We start from the raw sequence: 6,062 nt of genomic DNA, 5'->3' as shown, positions 1-6,062 counted from the left end.
TTTTGTCCTAACTTGAGAACAGAACCTGAGCCACATGTTTCTTTGATGTTCAGCTAAGGACCTTGACCTCTACATCCATGTCCCAGAAGAAAGGATGTGGAGAAGTCTTACTATTCTCCTGCTGCCACATTTAACCTGCCTTGGGAGGTCTTCTTGGGTGAGAAAGAAAGAAGACCCAGCAACAAGCTATCACCCTCCAGGGTCTTCAGGAACTAGCTGGCAGGTTTAAGAAGTAGCTGAGGTCTGCTGAGAGGAGATGTGTTATGTAGATAGCATAAACACCTCCTTTGAAAAGCTTTTAATTAGCTTCACACAAAAACATTTGTGCTTTGAGGGGCTTTTGAACTGAAACTGAACTCCAGGCTTAGTGAGGTTCACCCGTAATTAGCAATACTGTGCAAACACACAGGTGTTTCAAAACCATCTTGAGCATTTAGGAAGGAGTCTGCTGTGAAAGACACAAGGAGCCCTATGGCGCATGGGAAGAGTGCAGTGCCTCATCCTCCGCCAGGATTTGGTCTCGGGGGCTGCCATGTTGAAAAGAGGGTGTCTGGGGCCAACAAGGGATAAGATGTTAAGAAAGCTCCTGTTCCCTGTTACAGCTTTAAACAGTTAAGTGTGGTGGTGGGGGGGGGGGGTTAGTGTCAAGTTGCTATTGGCTTATTCCCTTTGCAACAGCCACCATTACAAATTTTTGTAAGAGGCACAGAAAAAGAAGGAAAAACCCATTAAAGCATTTCAAATGTAAAGTATAAGGGCAGGTCTACACTTGAAACATTGCTTCCGCACAGCTGCACTGATGCAACTGTGCTACTTGAGTGAATACGCTTTACGCCGATGGGGGAGAGCTCGCCCCTCGGCATAGTTAATCCACCTCTGCGAGAGGCGGTAGCTATGTTGAGGGGGAGAAACCCTGCTGCTGACACAGCACTGTCTGCACCAGCACTTACGTCAGCAAAACTTCATTGCTCAGGAGTGAGGATTTTTCATAACCCTGAGTGATGTATTTATACCAAAGTAATGCCGTAGGGTAGACCCGGCCTTATGGGAGGCTTTTGTTTTAACACATGCATCCGACGAAGTGGGTATTCACCCACGAAAGCTCATGTTCCAATACGTCTGTTAGTCTGGATTTGTAAAAGCAGCAAAGAGTCCTGCGGCACCTTGTAGACTAACACGGCTACCCCTCCGATACTTGTTTTAACAGTATCTCTTATTCCCTTTCCCATTAGCGGTACCTAGTTTTTAGGAGGAAAACCCCTGTCTGACAGTCTTTTAGATGGTATTAACGATGGTAACAGTGTCCTTTTTGGGGAAAGGGGGAAAAGTTAGTTGAAATGGGCTGGAGCTGCTGTTGTTGATGGAATCTGATCCTGCTTCCTTCAGAACAAAACCAGACTAATACACACACAAAAGGGGAGAGAAAAGAACAGAAAACGCAGCCTCTGTCTCAGGTGTTGACTTTCCTTACAACATGGCTACTGGAGAAAAATGGCACAGCACAGTGTCTCATGAGCTACTCAGGACCTAGCAGACTTACCAGTATCAGGCAGTTTAAAGCTTTGCCTTTAGCTACCTTTATGATCACAGGCTCACAGCAGTATTGCAAAGGGTGGAGCTGTCCTGGCTGATTAAGATAGGCAATGTTATTAGCCAGAGGCAAAAGAGAGAGAGGAAAGAAGAAGTGTGCGGGGGTGGGAGGAGAAGGAAAAAGGACATGTGTGGGAGAGAGTACGACAGCAAGAACCAAAGTCTCATATTCCAGGTAGTGCTTGGGATCTAAATGAAGTTGTGGTGTAAAGTCTGAGGCGTTTTTCTGCAGCCATATTAGGAGAGCAGCAGCCATAAGCCAAGAAGCAGAAAGTCACATCCTCACATTCCATCTAAATTACAGTAAAACAATGTAACATTGGGCTGTTAAGAAGGCCATCCTGTCCTAACGGCACCCACCACCACCAGATAAAGAAACAGTTCTTAAGATGTTTAAAGAAAACGGCTGTTGACAGCATTCTGTCTGACAAGGAATCCCTTAGCAGTTACAACTGTGAAATCTCTACTTCTTTATTGTTTTGCCTTTATAGTCCCTGCTTCTCTATTGTTTATCTGTATGGTTTCTATCTGGTTCTTCAATTGTTTCTGTTTGTTACATAACCAATTTTGCAAGGTGTAAATCAGCTAAGATGGTGGGGTATGTTTGGCTGAAGAATTGTTTTGCAATATGTTAGGATTGGTCAAAGAATTATTTTGTAATACTTTAGTAAAATGATTCGTTAAGGTACAACTAAGCAGGACTCCAGTTTCACTGTCTAAACTAGGGTCCCAAAGGAAGTTCTTTGGAACCAACTCCAGGACACAGCCCAAGATCAGAACTGCCAGACCTTAGCAACCTGCCATCTACATCGTGAGAAGCTGGATTCCACAGATGACCTGATCCTGAATGGCCAGCAGGAAAAGTTTGTCTGCCTTATTGAGAGTGGTGAGCATTGTATGCTTATAGTGTGTGTATTCTGTTTTGGTGATTGTTAATAAATAGGTTAGGGATATTACTGTGTAAGGCTCTTTCACTGGTAAGAGACCCCACAAACCCACAGAATGTAAGATTACACCTTGAGCCCACGGAAGGGTAAAGGTGGGTACCCTAGAGTGTGCAGGGAACAGTGGAGGTGGCAACGTCATGTGGTTCCTGCTTTCTGGCCTAGTCTGGTCAGAGTCTGACCAGAGCAGGGAGAGAAAGAGCCAACAGTGTCACAGTAGACAAAGACCCAACAGGGTCCCAGGTGACAATGTGGCTGGCAGATATGATGGTGAAACTCATTCCTTCCAGTTCACCTGTCCCCCTTCTTCCCCCAAACAGCCAACATCCAAGAAGGGAGGGCAACTGCACACCATTAATGTACCAATCAAAACAATTATAAATATTTCCTGCCATTATTAGACTCCTTTAGCTTATTGCCATGCCTACCTAGGACTTTACCAGGAGCCTTGGAGACCCCTTAGGACAGCTCCTTTATCCTAAACAATCCAGTCTGGGCCAACTATTCCCCTTCAACTTTTGCTAACTTTCATAAACAATTTTACGTAACAGGCTGAGCTAAACTTATGTTACCTTGAACAACTTAGATTACAGGCCTCTGCACAACAGGGCCCTGCTGGGTCTCAGAGCATCTTGTCTTCTGGACATACCATCCACTAGAGAAACCACTTGCTGCTCTAGCAAACAGGCTAGAGGGAGGAAAAAAACAAAACAAAAACACCAAACACTGCAGAAACACTGCCCTGGCCTAAACCAAGCAGCACCTACATAGTTTAGGCCAGCAGTCCCTAAACTCTGGAGGGTCGCACACCTTGCTTACCCCTGTCCACACAACCCTGGCCCCCCTGAGCTGAGGCCAGGAGTAGGGGATGTGGCTCAGGGGGAGGAAGGGGAACGTGGACAGGGTAATGGGGCCAAAGCTGGGGCCGCAGCTTCGACTGGGTCTGGGGTTAATGCTGCGGCCATGCGTCGCAACTGGCGGTGGGGGCAGAGCCACAGCTGGGCTGCAGTGGGGGCTGGCAGCTGGCCCCATGGCCAGGTGTGACTCCACTCCTGGCCTTGACCCCAGCCTCAGCCCTGGACTGAGAACAGAGCTCTAGCCAGGTGTGTGCAGGACTGAGAGTCGCTGATGTGGCAGGGGGCCCGTCTGGAGCAGAGCTGGGGGTGGGGAGGGCTGGATGGCACTCCCTCCCTGCCCCCATGGAGGCTGGCCAGGCCCTTCCATGCCCCCTGGATGGTCCTCCATGCCCCCCCGGGGGGCACACTCCACACATTGGGGATCTCTGATTTAGGCCATGTGTTTGTGCTGATTGCAGATACCAGCTGCACAACCATCACCTGAGTCAAACCTCTAGCACAATTGAAGCGGTGGGACTAGAATCTTATGCAGATACCAGCAGCACTGTCCCTCCCCAAGCTAAACCTGGCACTGACAATACCAGGCAATTATGCTGCCATAGTAGCTGACAGAAGCCTTTTTTTCTTGTTGGTCTCTCTCATGCTCTACCTAAGTCCCAGTCTGAAGAGCTCAGAGCTCACAGCCACTCCTTTGGCTGTCAGGGGGACACTTAGGGTATGTCTACACTACCAGCCGGATCGGCAGGTAGCGATCTGTTTAGCGGGGAATCGATATATCACGTCTCATCTAGACACAATATATCGATCTCCGAACGCACTCCTGTCAACTCCGAACTCCACCAGGGCGAGCAGTGGTAGCGGAGTCAACAGGGCGAGGATGGTAGGTAACTCGATCTAAGATACTTACGCAACTTCGTAGCTGAAGTTGCGTATCTTAGATCGATACCATCCCCTAGTGTAGACCAGCCCGTAGAGTATGTTTATGCTGCAATTGGAGGTGTAATTGTAGCACAAAGACAAACCTGTCACACTGTCTGGAGTGGCTCACAACTGTGAGCGTCTACCCCAGGGCAGACTGTGAAACAAACAATGTGGTGTGCTCTATAATTAGATGTTACCAGCCCAGTAACATGTGAACTCCTGGATCACTATAAACAGTCTTACCATGGAGTCACAGACAGTCCTCTTAGGCTCTCCAGTCTATCTTGCCACCCAGGCAAGCTGGACTTAGTGTTAAATGGTCACCTACACCAAAGATCACACCATATTCAGGTTACTTCCAGCTCCAAGAAGCAGTCATATACCTCAGATCAATTTGTATCTCAGATCTCACACCAAAAGACAATGCCTGTAGCCAATCCCGTAATAAACTAACTAAAGGTTCATTACTTACCTACATTAGTACATCTTACTACATTAGTATGTTTTGTTTTATTTGCAGCATCTACTCAGTATTGTTAGCTACGTCCCATTGACCATGAGGGTGGGAGTGCTGGATGCCGGGACAGTAGCTTCTTGGAACCCAGAACTGAAGCAGCTTGAGTGCTGCTAGCTCTAGCACTGGTGAGAATCCAGGGGAGTGCTGACTCTGATCATCAGGAAGCGCGAGTGCCGTCTACCATGCTTAGCCAGAGGATCTAGTAGACAGAACAGTGAGTCCTGTGCAGGCTCGAGCAGTTGGCTCAGCTCTGCTGACCCATTTAGTTTTGAATTGTTGGAGAACAGTGAGTCCTGCAGGCTTAGACCGGACAACCTGGTAGGCCTTTTGGTATTGGAAAAGACAGTATCTCTTGGGAAGCTCATTCTGGATGACCCGGTGAGCTGGGATTAAGTAGGTACCAACTCCGATAGTTTGGTGGATGACTTAAAGAAAACAGACACCAGCCCAAGAGGTTGTGGTGGTCCTGCGAGAGCTGGGAAGCTCTGAGCACGCTCCAGTTCAGACAATTGGGTGCTGCTGATTGCTGACGCTGACAGTCAGTAGCGAGTGGGTCTCCCACGAAGGAACTTGGGCAGGCTGTGGTAGTGCAGACTAGTTCAAAAATGAGATAGAAAACATATAGAGCAGCTGGTTGGACACCAGAGTTAAATAAAAATGCTTTTGGATATTGTGTAAATCATTTCGGGAAGTGTAAAAACCCACGGTCAAAGGGTTTATTTACCAGGGCAGATGTGTATGACACTCCATGTAAAAAATGGAAAGTCTGTGTAGTAGCTAAGCCTAGCCTGAGCCACAAGAGTGGAAGAGAGGGTTAATTTACGGTTTAGCAATAGCAGGCAATGAATTAAGCAGGCACTGTAGGGAGCAAGGGCAGGAGAACTCCCAGTTAGAAGATCTGTTAGCAGGAAAAGATCTGGAAATGGAAAAGCAGGTGTGACAAAGTTCCTCCTCTACCTTGGTGGGTCCTGCGCTTATTGGTGGATTTGCTCACCTCAATGATCTTCCCCTCTGGTGGAACCCACAGTCTGAGTCAGCTCCTCCTGTGTCTGATCAGGAGTTGGGAGGTTTCGGGGGGAGGGGGGGGGAACTCGGGCCCGCCCTCTACTCCGGGTTCCAGCCCAGGGCCCTGTGGATTGCAGCGGTCTATAGTGCCTCTTGTAACAGCTGCATGACAGCTACAACTCCCTGAGCTACTTCCCCATGGCCTCTTCCAAACACTTTCTTTATCCT

Source organism: Chelonoidis abingdonii, chromosome 1 (assembly GCF_003597395.2).
Source record: "Chelonoidis abingdonii isolate Lonesome George chromosome 1, CheloAbing_2.0, whole genome shotgun sequence".
In the NCBI taxonomy this organism is placed as follows: domain Eukaryota; kingdom Metazoa; phylum Chordata; order Testudines; family Testudinidae; genus Chelonoidis; species Chelonoidis abingdonii.
Note: the sequence above shows the minus strand (reverse complement) of the source record.